Source organism: Cyanistes caeruleus, chromosome 29 (genome assembly GCF_971803275.1).
Source record: "Cyanistes caeruleus chromosome 29, bCyaCae1.hap1.1, whole genome shotgun sequence".
In the NCBI taxonomy this organism is placed as follows: Eukaryota; Metazoa; Chordata; class Aves; order Passeriformes; family Paridae; genus Cyanistes; species Cyanistes caeruleus.
In genome coordinates, this window is record NC_141729.1 from 1,537,150 (window position 1) to 1,557,109 (window position 19,960).

A 19,960-nucleotide genomic window follows, 5' to 3' on the forward strand; every position below is an offset into this window, starting at 1 on the left:
GCTCTGTCTGAAGCGGCTCAGAGGGAAAAGGGAGGGATTAGGATGGGATGCAGAGGGGTTTGGGATCAGAGGAGATCGGCAAGGCCTCGTTATGCCGGGGGAGAGCAGCGAGCGCCCACAGAAATATTCGGATTTGGGGGGAAGGGAAAAACAAACCACCCAAGAAACTCCACAGCTTTATTGGCGGCCTTTTGGGGATGACAAGGTTAATCAGCAAAGCCGATTGCAGGGACACAGGCAGCTCCCAGTGCTCCCAGTGCCTCCGGCAGGGACGGGCACCCCTGGAGCACTTCCAGAGGATCCCGCTCCAGCGTTCCCTGCGGGATGGAGACCCCTCCGTGGCGCGGCTTTGTTCCCGCACAGGAGTTGATTCCTCCCCTCGCTCCCTTTAAATCCCGTTGGGATGGGCTGGATTTGCTCTCCCTCCCGGCTCCGGGTTTTAATTCCGATCCCATTAACGCGGCCGAGCTCGTTCCCGTGCTGGATTAGGAACGAACGGTGTTATCCACGGGGACAGAGCCGCTCCTCGTCCCAAAAACACCGGGAGGAGCCTCAGCACCTCGGCTGCGGGCTGGCTTTGTCCCCGGCAGGGACACTGGCACGAGCAGAGGGGACATCCGCACCCCGGGGCCGCTTCCCCTGGCTCTGCCCTCCAGGAAATGCCTCATTTCAGGCACCTGCAGCAACCTGAGCCTCAAGCGGGGTTTTTTTAGCACCTCTGGGAGTTTTTAGGGTCTCAGGGATGGCTGGAAGGCCGAACCTCACCTCTGCTCCCAGTCCCGGGGCTCCTGAATCCCAGGGATGGAGCGGGACCAGCGAATCGCCTCCCTGAGCTGCTGCTCCGTTTGCAGAGCCCAATTTGGGGCCGGAATTCCCGGATCAGGGCTTTGTCCTCCCGGGATGTGCAGCAAACCGAGCCCGCTCTGATTATTCCCTTTGAGCTCCAAAACCCTGGAATTCCACCCATTTTAGACCCATTTGCTTTGGAAGGGACCTTAAAGTCTTAAAGGCACCCCTGCCATGGCAGCGACACCTCCCACGACCCCAGCCCGGCCTGGAATTCATTTCCTGCCCTTGCAGATGAGGCTCCAACATTTTCCATTCTTTTTCACTCTGGGCAAGGTTTGCCCCAGCGCTGGCAGCTCGGAGGGCACGGCGAGTTCACTGCGGGCACAAGGACACCCTTGGGGACATTCCCTCCCCCTTCCCAGAGCTCCTCCGCACTTCCCGCTGCCGGGGAACCTCTCATCCTCATCCTCATCCTCCCTGCAGGGCCCGGCCAGGGCTCTCCGCTCGCACTTCCCGCGGGTGATTCCTCAGGGATCGCGTTCCCAGGAGGAGCCAGCAGCCGCCTCGTGGCGATGGGAGTCCTTGGAACACCCCGACACTGATGGACCCCGACAGCTCCACGCAAAGCCGAGGCTATTTTTGCCCTCGCTGCTGTTTTCTGAGCTGATTTTGCCTCTTTAACCTCTGCCGGGGAACCCAAGCCCTCCCCTGCTGCTTCCTGACGGCTCGGGAACCACGGGGGAAGAAGGAGCCGGGATGAAAAGGAACTCGACTGATTCCAAACCCCCTCTGGATAAAGCCCAGGGCTGGTGGGAGCTCCCGGAGGTGCCAGCTGGGTTTGGTGGCTCCCACCCCAGCCCCGGCCTGCCCGGGAGCACCTTTTGGGAATTCGGGATTCTCCTGCCCATGGAATGCTCCGACACGGGGCCCATCCGGCTCCGTGGCCCTGCCCTGCCAGAGATTCCCAAACCTTCCCTAAAATTCCACCTCTCTGCTTCCAGGAGTGACAAAGGCACATCCCACAGATTCTGCCTATCCCAGGATTCCAGCACCAAACTGGGACGGTGCCACCAGCGACGGTGCCTGGGGATGTCGCAGCCACCTCCTCCTGTCAGTGAAATTTTGGGAATTTGGGGTGACTCCTGTCAGTGGATTTTTGGGAATTTGAGGTGACTCTTGTCACCGAATTTTGGGGTGAATTTTTGGGAATTTGCGGTGACCCGCACACGGCAGAGCCACTCCCCTGGTGGCTCTGAGAGGGGACAATCCCAGTGCCACCACAGGCGCTGCAGCGACCCCCTCCTGTCACCAAACTTTCGGCAATTTGAGGAGAGTCCTGTCAGTGAATTTTGGGGAATTTCGGGTGATCCGCACAAGGCAAAGCCACTCCCCTGGTGGCTCTGAGAGGGGACAGTCCCAGTGCCACCAGGGATGCCCCAGCCACCTCCTCCTGTCACCGAATTTTGGGGAAATTGAGGTGACTCCTGTCACCGAATTTTGGGGAATTTGAGGTGACCCGCACAAGGCAAAGCCACTCCCCTGGTGGCTCTGAGAGGGGACAGTCCCAGTGCCACCAAGGATGTCACAGCCACCTCCTCCTGTCACGGAATTTTCGGGAATTTCGGGTGACCCGCACACGGCAGAGCCACTCCCCGGTGGCCCAGGGGGGGACAGGCGCGGCCCCTCCCCGGGGAGCGGAGCTGTCACCTCAGCTGCTGTCACCGCCGTCAGCCCCAAATCGCAGCTGACATTTCCAGCCCAGCCCTCGGCACCTGAGCCAGACGCCGCCGCTGGAAGGGAAGCGCTCGGGAATTTTTTGTGCCAAGGAACAGATTCCTGCTCGCTCTGCCCTCGGTGTCCGAATGTGGATCCAGCCCCGGAGCCCCATGGTGGGAATTCAGAGAGGGGACGGGCGGGATTTGGGATCAGGAACCTCCTGGGATGGACTGGAAGAGCCTTCCATGGACAACCAGAGTGTTCCCATGGGATGGAGGGGCAGGGATGGGGGAAAGGAGAGGGAATTGTTCCCGTTGGATTGAGGGAGCAGGAATGGAGGCAAATGGAATTGTTCCCATTGGATTGAGGGAGCAGGGATGGAGGCAAAGGAGAGGGAATTGTTCCAATCGAAGGGAAAGAACAGGGATGGAGTCACAGGGAATTGTTCCCATGGGATGAGGACACAGGGATGAGGGCACAGGGAATTGTTCCCAGGGGATGAGGGCACAGGGAATTGTTCCCAGGGGATGAGGGCACAGGGAATTGTTCCCAGGGGATGAGGGAACAGGGATGAGGGAACAGGGAATTGTTCCCAGGGGATGAGGGCACAGGGAATTGTTCCCAGGGGATGAGGGCACAGGGAATTGTTCCCAGGGGATGAGGGCACAGGGATGGAGTCACAGGGAATTGTTCCCATGGGATGAGGGAACAGGGAATTGTTCCCAGGGGATGAGGGCACAGGGAATTGTTCCCCAGGGGATGAGGGCACAGGGATGAGGGCACAGGAAATTGTTCCCATGGGATGAGGGCACAGGGAATTGTTCCCAGGACAGGGGAGCTCGGGAATGACGTGGGAGCAGCCACGGAGCGGGGCCGGCTCCAGTCCCGCACCCGACCTGGGCAGCGAACGCAGCAAATCGAGTTTCACTAAAAGCTCGGCCGGGGCTGGGCGGCCGCTCCCGATGCGGGAATGAGATTTCCATGCACTCCCGGGATGTTAAGTGAGTAATTGCGGGAGCGCTGGGCTGGACGCGGCGTCCTTGGCTGCTCTTCCCGAGCCTCCACGGCTCCAGTGGAGCAGCAGGACTGGGAAACGTCTGGAAAAACGTGACATTCCTGTGTATCGGCAGAGGAGGATCCATCCATCCCCTCGTTCCTGGGGGTGCCAGGAGAGGATCCCCATCCCATGGAAAACGGGAATTAGGTGCTAGAAATCCTTCCCTGGGAGGGTGGTGGGATGGAATTCCCAGAGCAGCTGTGGCTGCGCCATCTCTGGACGTGTCCAAGGCCAGGCTGGATCCAGCGGGATGCTGCCAGGTGTCCCCGGCCGTGGCAGGAACGGGATGGGTTTAAATCCCTTCCAAACAAAACCATTCCACGATTTCCATGGATGCCGCTTCCCAGCAGTGTCTGGCAGCCTCCCACCTCCCACCGGGGAAGGAGCGAGGAAAACCCTTTGGAAAACGGGGATGGGCGGGATCGCATCCTCGGGAAAGGCCGAGGCGGGAGCTGCCAGCCCGGGGTGAGACACCGGCTTCAGATCCTGGGAAAACACCTCGGGAACACGAGGCGGGAGCTGCCGCAGCCTCTCTGGCACCGAGGAACTTGGCGAGATCCCTTTGGATTTGTCTCATCCCGGCAGGAACACTCGGAGCCGCGGGATCTGCTCCTGCCCGCCGCTCCAGGCTCCTCCAGCAGCCGCTTCTCCTCCCCGGCCAGCTCCGTGATCCTCATGGAAAAACATTCCCGGGGCCTGGAGCAGCGCTGGGGACGGGAATCCCTTGGGAACATCCCGAGGGGAGGCGCAGGGCAGGGATGAAGTCGGGACTTTTGGGATTTGCCACTTTCCTTTTCCAGTTTAACTGGGGATGTTTTGGTGCTGGGAGTCAGGAGCGCTGCTCCCATCTCAGTCCTCAATGGGAATGGGTTGGATCAATGGGAAAAATGGGATTTAAGGAGGCTGATCCCATCCCCAGCACGGGAGCTGCTCCATCCTCTTCCTCAGGGAGGTGAATTCCCGTGGCTAGGGGTGGTTTTCCTGCTCCTTAGGCCATTCCCAAGGGAAAAGAATCCATGGGGAAAGCATGGACAGCTGGGTTGGGCACGGGGAAATTCCAAGAACTCAAGGAATTCATCCAGGCCTCCATCATCCCCATCCCAAATCCAGCCCCATTCCCATCTCCATCTGAGGCAGGAAATCCCTGTTGGAGAAACCTTGGAAAATTCCTCCCTTTCCATGGAGCAAAGGCTCCACATCCCAGAGCTCATGGGTGGGAAAATCCTGGGATTTTCCTGTCACTCCTGGGTTTCGCTGAGGAACGTTCCAGGAGGACAAGAGGAGGCAGTGAGAACATTCCAAGCCCTCCTGGAAAAGCAGATCCTGCAGCTCCCTGCCAGTCTCCCTTGGGAATGACGTTTCAAGCACCATCCAAAAGTTCAAACCTGTCTTTTCCAGGAGAAGATCCCTTTCCAAAGGAAAACTTGGCTAAAAGTTTAAAAAAAGGAACAAAAATACAAACAATTCCCTGTGGCTCCCAGAATGGAATTTCTATTGGAAGCAGAATCCTTCCTTCCTTCCTTCCTTCCTTCCTTCCTTCCTTCCTTCCTTCCTTCCTTCCTTCCTTCCTTCCTTCCTTCCTTCCTTCCTTCCTTCCTTCCTTCCTTCCTTCCTTCCTTCCTTCCTTCCTTCCTTCCTTCCTTCCTTCCTTCCTTCCTTCCTTCCTTCCTTCCTTCCTTCCTTCCTTCCTTCCTTCCTTCCTTCCTTCCTTCCTTCCTTCCTTCCTTCCTTCCTTCCTTCCTTCCTTCCTTCCTTCCTTCCTTCCTTCCTTCCTTCCTTCCTTCCTTCCTTCCTTCCTTCCTTCCTTCCTTCCTTCCTTCCTTCCTTCCTTCCTTCCTTCCTTCCTCCCTCCCTCCCTCCCTCCCTCCCTCCCTCCCTCCCTCCCTCCCTCCCTCCCTCCCTCCCTCCCTTCCTCCCTTCCTCCCTTCCTCCCTTCCTCCCTTCCTCCCTTCCTCCCTTCCTCCCTTCCTCCCTTCCTCCCTCCCTCCCTCCCTCCCTCCCTCCCTCCCTCCCTCCCTCCCTCCCTCCCTCCCTCCCTCCCTCCCTCCTCTCCCTCCTCTCCCTCCCTCCCTCCCTCCTCTCCCTCCCTCCCTCCCCTCCCTCCCCCCTTTCCAATCCCATTTGGGATCCCCTCCCTCCCCTTTAATCCCAGTTTGGGATCCATGTTGGGATTTTAATCCCAAACTCTCCCGTTTTTCCTGGAATGGATAAATCGGGATCCTTGGAGCAGCTGGGGGTGGCTGCACCCGGCCTGGGGCTGGCAGCTCACCGGACAGGCCCTGGGGGACTCCCCGGGGGTGTCCCCAGGAGTGTCCCCGGGGGTGTCCCCAGGAGTGTCCCCAGGGGTGTCCCCAGTGTCCCCAGGAGTGTCCCAGATGTCCCTGGGGGTGGCCCCTGTGTCCCCAGGAGTGTCCCCAGTGTCCCCAGTATCCCCAGGGGTGTCCCAAATATCCCCGAGGGTGTCCCCAGGAGTGTCTCCAATGTCCCCGGGGGTGCCCCAGTGTCTCCGGGGGTGTCCCAGTGTCCCCAGGAGTGTTCCCAATGTCCCCGGGGGTGTCCCCTATGTCCCCGGGAGTGTCCCCAGTGTCCCCACAAGGACAGAGCCGCTGGCCGTGGCCCAGCCGCTGGCTCCGGGTGAATTCTGCCGCTGCTTTCCCTGCAGGAGCGGAGGCTGCAGAGTAATCGAATTAGGGAAATATTATGGGCAGGAAAATGGGCAGATAAGTGGCTTAAAGTGATCGAAATGACCTGGAGGTGCCCGCGCAAATGGTCTGGAAAATATCCTGGAACAGCCCTGGCCAGGCAGCTCCCGGGAGCCGGAATTCCAGGAACAGGGAATGCGCTGAGTCTCTGGCTCCGTGTCCTGGCCCCTCCGGGCGGGGGCTCAGCCTTGGGACCCCCTCCCCTTCCCCGGGCACAGGGAATTCCATCCAGCCCTGGAATGGGGGATTTAACTGCTGGGATGGATTTTTGCCCCGATCCGTGGATTCCCCTCCCCAGGGATGTTCACGGGATCGGGCTCAGCCAGACACCGCATTCCCAGCTCCTGGAGATGCCGGAGATCCCGGCGGGGATCAGTGCGGGCTGGAGCAGGCCGAGAGCTCAGCCCCGCCCTGGGATGAGGGAAGCAGGGCAGCAGGAATTCCAGGCACATCCAAGGATGGGGCTGGAAGCCGTTCCCATCCCGCTCCCCGCAGGTTGGGAAGCTGCGAGCTGTGGGAGGAGGCGTTAAAAATAAAAATAAAAATAAAAATCATCCTTTTCCCCAGCGCGGAGGAGCCAGAGCCATCAATCCCCGCTGGCCCCGGGGGGGTGGCACCGGCAGAGAGGCCCGGGGACCTTTTCCCTCCCGCCGTGCTGGAAATCCAGAGGAAACCGCTGGAATTGGAGCAAAACCAGCGGTGGCTGCAGACGTTTGTGTGACAGCGGCTGCCGTCACCCGCCGGGGACAATTTTCCTGACAGCATCCCCTGCTCCACCGTTGGGTTTTTTTGTCGCTGGAGCATCCAGAGGTTGGCAGGTGGCTCAGGTGGGAGCCTGGAGCTCTGCCAGCATCAAAAAACAGCAATTCCAGCGTCCTGCTGGAGCAAGGCACAGCCAGGACAGAGCGTCCCTCCTGTTTTTTGGGATTTCTCACATTCCCAGAGCTTCCCAGGAGGGATCCCGGCCTCGCGCCCGGAATTTTTGGGTTTCCATACCGATGTAACCAGGAACAGCTCCCGGGAACGGGGTCGGGTTGTGCCGCTGGATTTTTCTTCTTTCAGGGGAAACCGAGAACATCAAAACCCACCCCAAAAGTGATTTGTTAAAAAGGCAGGAATGATCCATAATCCAAAGTGCTTGGAGAAGCAGCTCTTGAAGGAGATTGACTCTGACAGCCCAATAAACGTCAGCTCGGCTCCGGGATGAATATTCCCAACTTTAATTGGAGCCATGATGCTCCCATTATCCGGGACAGCGAATCCCCACCTCCCCATTGATAAAATTATCCTGGTTTTTATCCTCTAATTGATGGCAAGGCCGCTCTTCCCCCGGAGAATCGGCTCCAGCAGCCTCGGAGGGGGATGGAAAGGTCCCAGCGCAGCGTGGGGAGGGGAGGGGGCACAGAGAGACCCCCAAATCCTTCAGGATCCTCGGCTGCTTCCAAGGAGGAGGAGGAGGAGGAGGCAGAGCCCGCCAGGAGGGATGGGAAGGGAAGAGGGAGCGGGGAGAGCGTGGCAAAAAGGAGCTGATAGCATCTCCCTCCCCGCCTGGCGTTATCCTGCCGGATTTAGGGAGGCGGATTTGGGATTTCGATCCCGCTCGGCAGCAGCTGACAGGAGCAGATTAAAGGGGTTGAGCCGGGGCCGGGCTGGAGGCTCCAACCTCCATGGGTGAGGGGAAAAGGGGATTTGGGATGGGAAAGGGAGCGGGAAGAGCGAGCACCGGCACCGCTCCAGCCCCTCGGATTCCGGTTCTCGCTCCCGCTTTTCCCTCCGGAGGAGCGGGAGCGGCCCCGGAGCTCTGCCCGGAGCCAGGACGGGGAAGCGGCCGCTCCTGCTCCGGGCTAATGGTCCAGATTTGCTTTTCGCTCTCCATTTTCCCATCTGAGCCCATCCCTGCTCCTCTCTCCTCGCCGCTCCCGCCAGCGATTATTGCCCGTAATTTACATTTAATGATAAGGCTGGGATGTCGGGGAGATGTCCCCGCGCTGCTTTAACAGCGACACGAGGGAAAAGGGACAGAGGAAGGGGCGGGACGCGATTGCAGGTGGCAGCGCTGGGGTCCCTATGGCGCATCCATGGGATTGGCACCCGGGGTGCCACCCCCACCCCCCACAGCGAGGCAGGGCTCATCGTTAATGATTTATCCTTAATTAGCTGTTCTGGCCAGCGCCAGCATTCCCTGGCATCCTCGGCTCCGAGGTGTCTGGGAGCAAGCGGCGGTGGCAGGAATTCCCTCCTCTCGCTCAGGAACAATCCCGCAGCCCCTGGGGCACCTCGGGGTTCAGGGATCTGTTTTGTCCACCGGGCTCCCGATCCCAAAACGCTGCCGGTAACCGATCCACAAAATCAGGGATTGGGAAGATCCCAGGGAAGGCTCTGCACACCCAAACTCCTCGGTGGGAAGCGGGGGCCTTCAGCACCCCCGGGAGAACAAAACCCCCCGGAACGCGGGCTGGGAGCTGCGGGGGGAGCCTCAGACCCGAAATGTTGGGAGATGAGGGGGGAATGACCCCAAATGTTCCCTGACAGCCCCCGGGCCCGTTCGGGGTCGGTCGTTAATGACCCTGGGATTAATTGCGGGGAGGGGGCGCCCGGAGCCCTTCGGGGAGCGGGGTCAGAGCGGCTGGGAGGGCTCTGCGGAGCCATGGGATGGACTGGGAACATCCCAATTCCCAGTTTGGGGTTCCACAGGTTCCAGTGCTGGGTTTGCACTGGGAACATCCCAATTCCCAGTTTGGGATCCCACAGGTTCCAGTGCCGGGTTTGCACTGGGAACATCCCAATTCCCAGTTTGAGGTTCCACAGGTTCCAGTGCCGGGTTTGCACTGGGAACATCCCAATTCCCAGTTTGGGATCCCACAGGTTCCAGTGTTGGGTTTGCACTGGGAACATCCCAATTCCCAGTTTGGGGTTCCACAGGTTCCAGTGTTGGGTTTGCACTGGGAACATCCCGGATCCCTGTACAGGATGCCCGGCCAGTGGTGCCTCAGGATCCCTTGGATTGGGAACATCCCAATCCTCAGGACGGGATTCCAGAGGTCCCTGTGCCAGCTTTGCCCTGGGAGCATCCCAGTCTCCATCACGGAATTCCAGAGGTCCCCATTGCACCGGGAACATCCTACTCCCCAGCACAGAATTCCAGAGGCAGCAGCTCTCCCACAATTCCTCTTCCAGCTGCAATTCCTGGGGAGCTCCCGGCTGCCCGAGGCCACAGCCGGGCCTGGCGGTCCCCGAGCTCCACTGAGCCCTGGCCTGGCTCCAGCTGCTGGAATTCTGATCCCGGAATTCTGATCCCGGGAGCGGGAGCAGCAGAGCGAGGCTCCCTACAGGACCCGCTCCCATCCGTGCTCATCCGGCAAATCCGTGATCCTGGGGGGCTCCGGGGGTCCTTCCCCCTTCCCAGAGCTGTGACATTTCCTCCTCTTCCAGCAGAACTGGATTTTGGGGTTCCTTCCACTCCCCCAAGGGCCTGAGGGTCCCTTGAACCCCTCAAACCTGTGACATTCCCCTGAAATATCCTTTTCTGACCAGGCTGACTCCATTTGGGGGAGTTTGGTGGATTTTGGGGGATTCCCTTCACCCCTCCGAGTGTCTGGAGATCCTTTAACCCCTCCCAAACCTGTGACATTCCCCTGAAGGATCCTCCTCTGACCAGGCTGACTCCATTTTGGGGAGTTTGGCGGATTTTGGGGGGTTCCCTTCACCCCTCGAGGATCCGAAGATCCTTTAACCCCTCCCACCCCCGAGACATTCCCTTAGGAGATGTTCCTCTAGCGCTGACACCAGTCTGATTTTGGATTTTGGGAGGTTCCCTTCACCCCTCGAGGATCCGAAGATCCTTTAACCCCTCCCAAGCCCGCTCCAATTCCCTTCCATCCTTTCCCACACCAGCACAACCCCCGAGCCCTCCCAGGCAGCTCGGGACCCCCAACCCCTCCCCGCACGGGGGCTCAGCGAGGCGGGGACAGCGCGGGGGGAGCTCCCGGTGGCCCCGGAGCCCCCCGAGGCGGCGCTGGCGGGGCCGGGCGGCGGAGCAGCTCCTGCGGGTGACAGGTTTATGCAAGATGAGTTATATAAGCCTCGCCGAGCCCGAGTCAGCCGTAATGAGACGCCTGTGAAATCTTGCAGCGATCTGTGTCAGTGCCCTAATCGCGGGCGACAGCCGGGCTCTGCGGCTGCTCGCGGATGATAATATTAATGTCAGGAAGCATCAAGCGCAGGATGCGCCTTTCAAAGGGGGGATTACGCTGCTCGGCGGCGAAAAGGAAACAGCCCTAATCTTCCCTGCCGCATCCCGGGCGCTGCCGGGGGCCTGCGGGAGCAGCGCAGGGGTGCGGTGCTGGAGGGAGAAGCGGGGTGGGAGCGCAGGGCGCTGCCTGTCCGCGGTGGGAACGGGAAAATCCGCTCTGAACCCCATCCCTGCCTCGCCTTCCACACAATTCCTCACATCCCGCATTCCCTGTCCGCGGTGGGAACGGGAAAATCCGCTCTGAACCCCATCCCTGCCTCGCCTTCCACACAATTCCTTCATCCTGCATCCTCTCATGCCCTGTCCTGTGTGAGCGCCCTCAGCCTTCCCCAAACCCCAATTCCGGCTGGTTCTCCCCCATTCCCGGCTGGTTCTCCCCCATTCCCGGCTGTTTTCCCCCATTCCTGGCTGGTTCTCCCCCCATTCCCAGCTGGTTTCCCCCCATTCCCAGCTGGTTTTCCCCCATTCCCGGCTGGTTCTCCCCCATTCCCAGCTGGTTTTCCCCCATTCCTGGCTGGTTCTCCCCCCATTCCCTGCTGGTTTTCCCCCATTCCCAGCTGTTTTTTTCCCCATTCCCGGCTGGTTTTCCCCCATTCCCGGCTGTTTTTCCCCCATTCCCAGCTGGTTTTCCCCCATTCCCGGCTGTTTTCCCCCATTCCCGGCTGTTTCCCCCCATTCCCGGCTGTTTTTCCCCCATTCCCATCTGGTTTTCCCCCATTCCCAGCTGGTTTTCCCCCATTCCCAGCTGGTTTTCCCCCATTCCCGGCTGGTTTTCCCCCATTCCCAGCTGTTTTTTTCCCCCATTCCCGGCTGGTTTTCCCCCATTCCCAGCTGGTTTTCCCCCATTCCCAGCTGGTTTTCCCCCATTCCCGGATCCCACAGCCCCACAGGAGCTCTCCGGGCCCTCGCAGCGGATCCAGGTGGGGCCGCCAGGTTCCCTTTGTGATTCCAGCCGCTTTCCCCGGCTGCGGGTGCCGCTGCCGCTCCGGAATTGATTTGCATTCATTCCGCTCCCGTCTGGGGTGCGGGGGGAGGCCGAGCTGCCAGGCAGCGCAAACAAACAAACTCCAGCGGCGCGGGGAGCCTCGGCATCCTCAGCCATTCCAGAGCTGGGGAAAAAACCCCAAAGATCCCGATTTCCGCCGTTTGCAGCAGGCTCCGGCAGGCTGGCGGTGCTGGCGGAGCCCCCCGGATGTCCCTGGGGGTGACACCGGGGGGTGGCTGCGGACAGCCGGGGTCGCTGCCACCATCCCTGCCCCTGGAGCTCAGCCGGGAGCAGCTCTGCATCCCAAATCCCAAATCCCAGCTCTGGGACACCCGGCTGCGGGCACCGAGGAGTTGGGGAGGAGTTAAAATTAAAGGAATTTCATTTTGGAGAGGAGTTAAAATCCCAGTGGGGGGGTTCAGGCTGGTTCGGGAATTTTCTGGGGTGTGGCAGGGTGGGTTCTGGAAATTTCCTCCCGTTTTCCAAAGGAAACGCTCCCAGCATTGGTGAAGCCCGCCAGGGTTTGTCTGGAGCCGGCTCCTCTCCTGCTCTGATCTTCGCTCTCCAAATCCTGGAATTCCCAATCTCGGAATTCCCAATCCTGGAATTCCCAATCCTGGAATTCCCAATCTCGGAATTCCCAATCCTGGAATTCCCACTCTCGGAATTCCCAAGCCCGGAATTCCCAATCCCGGAATTCCCAATCCTGGAATTCCCAATCCCGGAATTCCCAAGCCCGGAATTCCCAATCCCGGCCCTTCCCACTCCTGTTGGGTGCAGTGGGGTGGGGGGAATGCCGTGGGAATGTTGGGAATGGGGGGATTTGGGATCAATGATCCAGAAGGAAGAGAGGGAGGAGCCCTGGAAGGGCCTGGAAACAGCGGGGCTTTGGGAATGGGAAAGGGATGGTGGCTGCGATGGTGGGATATGGGATATGGGGTATGGGGTATGGGATATGGGATATGGGGTATGGGATATGGGGTATGGGATATGGGGTATGGGATATGGGGTATGGGATATGGGGTATGGGGTATGGGGTATGGGATATGGGGTATGGGATATGGGGTATGGGGTATGGGATATGGGGTATGGGATATGGGGTATGGGATATGGGGTATGGGGTATGGGGAATGGGATATGGGGTATGGGGTATGGGATATGGGGTATGGGGTATGGGGTATGGGGTATGGGGTATGGGGTATGGGGTATGGGATATGGGGTATGGGGTATGGGGTATGGGGTATGGGCTATGGGGTATGGGATATGGGATATGGGATATGGGATGTGGGATATGGGGTATGGGATATGGGGTATGGGGTATGGGATATGGGGTATGGGATATGGGATATGGGGTATGGGATATGGGATATGGGATATGGGATATGGGGTATGGGATATGGGATATAGGATATGGGGTATGGGATAAAGGTATGGGATAAAGTGCCATGACGGAGCACTGCACTCTCTGGGGAAAGTGGGATTCAGCTCCTGGGCCTGGAAGGGGTAAAGCCGGGCGGGGCAGGCTGGGGATGGGAATGTCGGGCAGCGGGAGCAGCTCGGCTGTTTCCTGCAGGAGCGGGATTCCCTTTCCAGGCTCTCCTCATCCCCACGGAGCGCGGGGGGCTCCATCGAACCTCGGGCAGGGCCTGGGGTGGAGGGACGGGTCCCTGCCCGGGAGGGGTCCCTGCCCGTGGGATTGGGGCTCCGTGCTGTGATTCCGTGATTCCGCTCCCCGCTTTCCCTCGGAGCTGGGCACGGGGTGAGGATGATGAGAACACAAATCACCTCGGCACGGGGCCAGGAGAGCCGGGCTAATTGGAAACAGGCGGAGTCTGGGGTGTCCGTGAGCCGGGAATGATGGAAAAGCGCATCTGGGAGCCGCTGATGGAGTTTTTAACTCGATTACTGCGGGTGCTGGTGGCTCATCCCGGCCCTCCCGGCTCCCTCCCGAGCAGCTCCGCCGGGATGAACGCGGTGCTGCCCCTCCCGCTCCTCCATCCCGCCCTGGATCCAGCGGGATCAGCATTCCATGGCCCGCTCCCTTCCCCGGGCGCTCCTCATCCCAAAACCAAGGGCGCTCAGAATCCCAGTTCCCGTTTTCCCAGGAAAAGCGGGAGCGGGAGGGAAGGCGGTGCTGAGCCCTGAGGGATGTGGGGCAGAGCCGGGAAGGTCGGGAGCTGAGGCCGCACTCCATAAATCCCGAGGAGACGATGGATTTGCTCCATCTCCATTATTGCTTCCTTCTGCATAAACGCGCGGCAGCGCCGGGGCCGTGAATCATCCCCGGGCTGGCTCAGCAGGATCGGGAGCTGCTCCATGGATCGCCGAGCCCTCCCTTCCCTCCCGGGGCTCAGGAAATCTGGGATCGGAGATTTTGGAGCCTCCCGCCTCGGGGATTTGGTGCGATGAGTTCCCCCCGTGCTCAGCGCTGGGGCGAAGCATCGGATCCTTCAGGCTCGGAGCCCGCCGGGATCCCCCGGGAAGGGTTGGGAGCCGGGCAGATCCAGGGAAAAGCAGGGAAAAGGCAGATCCATCTGGAAGCTGCCTCAGATTCTGCTCCTTTCACGCCCCGATATTTCTCCGGGGCCGCTCTCAGCCGCTCCTCTCCCCACTGTCCCACCCTGACGGGACCGCAGTCCCGAGGTTTTCCCGGGATCAGGAGCAGGAGGGAGCCGTGCCCATCCCCCCGCCATGGATCTGTCCCCCACAGCCCCGTTCTGCTCCTCCCAAACCCTCTTCTTCCTCCTGCTCTTCCTCGCTTTCAACTGGAGCGGTCCCGGGTGGGAAGCGGGGCCTGGCATTCCAGACCCCCGGAGCGGGCGGGATCCATCCCGGGATGGAGGGCAGGGGGTGCCAGGGCAGCCCAGGGCGCTGGGGTCTTCATTAAATTTGGGGTCTTCATTAAATTTGGGGTCTTCATTAATTTCGGGGTTTTCATTACAAATGGAAATGAAAACAACGGCTCCGTCCCCTGGTGTCAGCTCGGCTGGCAGGGCTGGAATTCAGATGTTGATGCTGTTCTTTCCCTGGCACGGAGCAGCTCCTTCCTCCTCCTCCTCCTGCTCTTCTTCCTCCTTCTCCTTCTCCTTCTCCTTCTCCTTCTCCTTCTCCTTCTCCTTCTCCTTCTCCTTCTCCTTCTCCTTCTCCTTCTCCTTCTCCTTCTCCTTCTCCTTCTCCTTCTCCTTCTCCTTCTCCTTCTCCTCCTCCTCCTCCTCCTCCTCCTCCTCCTCCCCTCCCATCACCCCGGTGCCCTCAGGGACATCCAGCGCTCCCATCCCCTCTGGATTTTCCTTCCCAGGGCCCCGGATCCCGTCGCTCCACACTGGGAATCTTCCTGCCGGTGTCAGCCCAAGCCCTCATTAAGCGCTGGAATAATTAATTATTCCTATTTATAACGAGCGCTGGGCCCTGCCCTTGACAGAGCCCGGCTGCTCCCGAGGCCGCTGACACGGAGTTATTTTTACCCCTCTTCCCTGGAGAGGTTTTGCTCCCGATTCCAGCGAATCCCTGGGATTTAAAGGGCCGCTGACAATCCCTGCACCCCCTTCCAGGAATTCCGGGGGGATGAGAGGGAAGGGCTCCGTGATTCCAGGAAATTCAGGAGCTGCTCTGGGTGTGGGATGATGTGGGATCGGTAATCCAGACATCCCGGATCGATCCCGCCCTGATCCTGCAGGATCTCTGGAGCCCCTCGAGGAATTCCATCCATCGCTGCCTCCCAGAGACGGGGAAAAGTGGGAATTCAGGGAAATCAATGCAAAATTCCCAAGGAAAAGGGACGGAAGTTGAGGATGGGGATGCCCAAAGGAAAATCCCTTCTGGGGAGAATCTGTGTCCAAACGAGTCCCTGATGCTGTGAATCCCTTTTTTCCCTGGATTTCTGCTCCTGCCCAGGGTCAGGACACGGAATGGGTGCCAAGGGATCCTGAGGCACTGGCTCCCGATTCCCAGGAAAACCAGAACCCATCCCTCACTTCCACTCCAGCTCCTTGGGATGTGGCTGCTGCGATCCAGGAGGAAAAGCTGGATTCGCGTTAATGCCTCTCCCGTGGATTCCTGTGGATTCCCATGGTTTGAGAAGCACAGCAGAATTCCCGTGTTCCACAGCCTGGGTGCCAAAGGGCTCCCACAGGGCTCTGGGAATCCAAGATTCCTAATGGGAAAGGCTTTGGGAATCCAAAATTCCAGTCAGGAAATGCCTCACATGGCTTTGGAATCCAAGATTCCCAGTGGGAAAAGCTTTGGGAATCCAAGATTCCATCTGGGAAATGCCCCACACAGGTCTGGAATCCAAGATTCCCAATGGGAAATGCCTCACACAGGTTTGGAATCCAAGATTCCCGTTGGGAAATGCCTCTCTGGGCAGGGCAGAAAGGAAAACAATCCAGCTTTTATGGGAAAGTAAATCCAGGGAATCTCATCAGGGAGCGGGGCAGGGAGAGTTTCACATCCCATGGGATGCTGGTGGGATCTGCTGGGACAAAACCTTCCCTAATTAACTTTTATCAGCACATTTATCCTTCCAGAACATTCCTTATCATCCCTAAGGATTTTCCCGCTTTCCGGAGCCTCCACATTCCCATTCCCGCCTTTGGGGACACCGGGATGTTCATTCTCACCAAAACCCTGGGCCGGGTTCCTGTGGGGAACGTTCCCTTCCCTCATCCCTGCCAGCAGAGATCATTCCCGGCAGGAATCTTTCCCGGCACGAATCATTCCCGAGGCAGGCTGAGCCATCTGGATGGGCCGGGGCTCAGCATATGCTGGCTCGGAAATTCCCGATCATTCCCAGCTCTTGCCAGCTGCTGGGAATTGGCTCCCGCTCAGAGGAGAGAGCCGGGAAATTCCGCCCTTCCCGGATGGATCCCAGGAAAGGTGAGGCTGGATCCGTGTGCCCGGTGCCAGCGGGATGGGATCCCCTCGGGAATGCCGGGCAGGGAGCGGATCCAGCCCGGAGCACACCGGGATGGGAAGTGCCTGGAATGGTTTAGGTGGGAAGAGACTGAAATCCCATCTGGTTCCAGCCCCTGCTGTAGGAGGGACACATTCCATGATCCCAGATTATCCAAACCCGGCCTTGGGCACTTCCAGGGATCCAGGAGCAGACGCAGCTTCTCTGGGAATTCCATCCCAACCCCTCCCCACCCTCCCAGCCAGGAATTCCTTCCCCAAATCCCATCCACATCCCTGCCCTCTGTCAGTGGGAGCCATTCCCTGTGTCCTGGAATTCCAGGAAATCCCAGTATCCATGGTTCTTCCTCCTCCTCCTCCTGCAGCACCCCCAGAGCGATGGAAAAACAAAACCTTGGAATGGTTTGGGTTGGGAGGGAATTTAGGGATCTGCCAGTCCCATCTCCGACACCTCCCGCTATCCCAGATTATCCCAACCCGGCCATAGGCACTTCCAGGGATCCAGGGGCAGCCACAGCTTCTCTGGGAATTCCATCCCAGCCCCTCCCCTCCCTCCCAGCCAGGAATTCCTTCCCAACATCCCATCTCACCCCATTCCCGGCAGTGGGAAGCCATTCCCTGTGTCCTGGCACTCCAGGCCCTCCTTCCCAGCAGATTCCCGGTGTCCAGGGCTGCTCCTGCAGCACCCACTGATGGATGGGAAAACAAAACCCTGGAATGGTTTGGGTTGGAAGGACCTAAAATCCCATCCAGTTCCAGCCACGACACCTCCCCCACCCCAGGGTGCTCCAGCCTGGCCCTGGACGCTTCCAGGGATCCAGGAACAGCTTCTCTGGGAATTCTGGGCCTCTCCATGCTGTAGAATTCCCGGCATTCCCAGCAGTGCCGAGGGTGGAACTGTGAATCCTCCGGCTGCAGCCTCAGCCCGGGCAGGTGGGTGTTGTGGATATTTATATTTTACATTTCTGTTTCCTGACAAAATCCGCCTGCAGAGCAGCTCTGGGAAGCGCACAGAGCAGGATTTTGGTCCAAACAATGCGGATTAAGGCAAAGGAGCACAGGAAACCTCCACTTCCATGGAGACTTGGGAGAGCTGAAGGCTTGGAAAAATCCCGGGATTCAAGCCAGGCTTTAAACCCCGAGATGGGGGAGCAGGGAGGGAGGGGCAGGCTCTGGAATTCGGGATTTGGACACATCCTGCCTTTAGGGTCTGGATGGTGCTGTTAATGAGGTTCCCATAATTAATTCATTAACGGAGAGTTGGATGCACTATCCAAAGAGCTCCAGAGTTTTCCCAGGCTCTGGACAGGGCTGTCCTCACACAGCTGGAGCCTCCACCAAACATTTCCTGCTGGAATTCCACATGGAGGGATTTGGGGTGGGGACCCTTCCCCTGCTCCCATGAACCCCAGCCCAGCGAGGGGATCCCCCCAAAACCTAGATCTGGCAGCAAAATCCCATAAAAAGAGCGATTCCCTGAACCAGAACCGGCCGGGAATTGCCTTTCCAGAAGCTTCTCCACACCTTGGAATGAGCCCTCCTCGTCTCCTCCTGTTCCCAGCAGGAAATCCGGCTGCTCCTTTGATCCAGGTTTTCCTTTTTCCACTCTCCCATCCCCTGGGATCTCACATCGGGATCTCATCCCCATCCCTCAGTCTCATGGATTCTCCCCAAACTTTCCCTGCATCCCTGCATCCCTCAGCAGGGAATTTGGTGCTGTGGGATTTGGGATGTGCCCCTTGCAGCAGCAGCTGGGAGTGTTTGGTGTTCTTTTTCCCAAAAAAATAGCCATGGGAAATATAAATATAAATATAGATATAGATATAGATATAAATATAAATATAAATATAAATAGAAATAGAAATAGAAATAGAAATAGAAATAGAAATAGAAATATAAAATATAAATATATAAATGTATAAATGTATAAAATATAAATATATAAAAATATAAATATATAAAATATAAATATATAAAATATATAAATATAAATATAATTTTTCCCAGGTATTTATATGGACAGGAAGGAAAGGGAAGACAGAGGAATCTGGGAATTTGGTCCCAGCAGGGCTCAGGGCTCAGTGATGCTCCGGGCTGGGATCAGAGAGGGAATTCACTCCCAGCAGGGATCAGGGATGCTCCAGGCTGGGATCAGAGTGGGAATTCAGTCCCAGCAGGGCTCAGGGATGCTCCAGGCTGGGATCAGAGAGGGAATTCAGTCCCAGCAGGGCTCAGGGATGCTCTGGCCCTGCCCAGGTGCCGGGATCGATGCCCAGCCGGTGCCCCCGGCCGCTCCGTGGGCAGCAGAGGCCGCGGGATCGATGTGGGATGAAGGAATTACGGCTCTGGAACTTTTATGGCTTCCTTCCCACCAAAGTCCACCTTTAGGGACTCCCATCACTGCCAAGGAATTCAGCTGGGGCAGGACCAGCCCAGCTCCTGCAGGACAGCCATGGACCCATTTTTTCCCGGGTCTGGAATGCTGGAATTCCCAGGAATAACCACTCTGGGAATCCTTGAGCTGCCGAAAGGATGAGGAAAAGCAGGATGGATGATTTCAGAATTCCCCTCTGCCACCTCTACCTTCTCCTCACTCCCGCCCATCCCACATCCCAAGAAGCTCCGGGAACGAGACAGGCAGAGACAATCCAGACCTTCCCAATTAAGCAATTTTTTCCTGAATGAAGAGCCCTGCTCCTGCTGGCTCCGGGAATGGGATTTCCATCAATCCCGGCCTGACGAGCTCCTCGTCACTCAGCACCTCTAATGAGGCTCCCTAATTCCGTTAGGGGCTCTCGGCACGGCCCTAATGCGGTTTCCAGCTCCTGCTGGCGCCTGGGATTCGGCCGGAGCGGGAGAGCGAGCGCATCCCTAATCCGAGCAGACAGTAATGGGAAAATGAGCTGGGCCGCGGGAAAAACGGGAGCGGCGTCTCCGGGCCATGGGAAGCGCCCCCATCCCGTTTTTCAGAGGGTTTGTTCCTTGTTTCAGCTGTCCTGGAGATCCCTGGATCTTTCCATGCCCTGAGCAATCCAGGCCTTGCCAGCCCAGCTTTCCCTTGGGATTATCCCAGATTTTTCCACAGGGCTGTGTTCCTGGTCTGTTCCCAATCCAAATTCCCCATCCTCTCCATTCCCACACCCCTCTTCCCGTGCCTAATCCAAGATGGCCCAGCTTTCCCTTGGGATTATCCCATTTTTTTCCACAGGGCTGCACCCCTGGTCTGTGCCAACTTCCCCATCCTTAATTCCCGTTCCTCTCCATCCTGGAGATTTCCACACCCCTCATTCCTCATTTTGCCCCTCCAGCCCATCTTTTCCTTGGGATTATCCCAGTTTTTTCCACAGGACTGCATCCCTGATCTGTTCCCAATCCTTATTTCCCCTTCCTCCCCACCCCGGAGATTCCCACACCCTCATTCCTCTCTCCGCCTCTCCAAGCTCTCCCAGCCCAGCTTTCCCTTGGGATTCTCCCAGTTTTCTGCCCCAGAGCTGCATTCCTGGTCCATTCCCCATCCTCTCCACCCCGGAGATCTCCTGATCCCACTT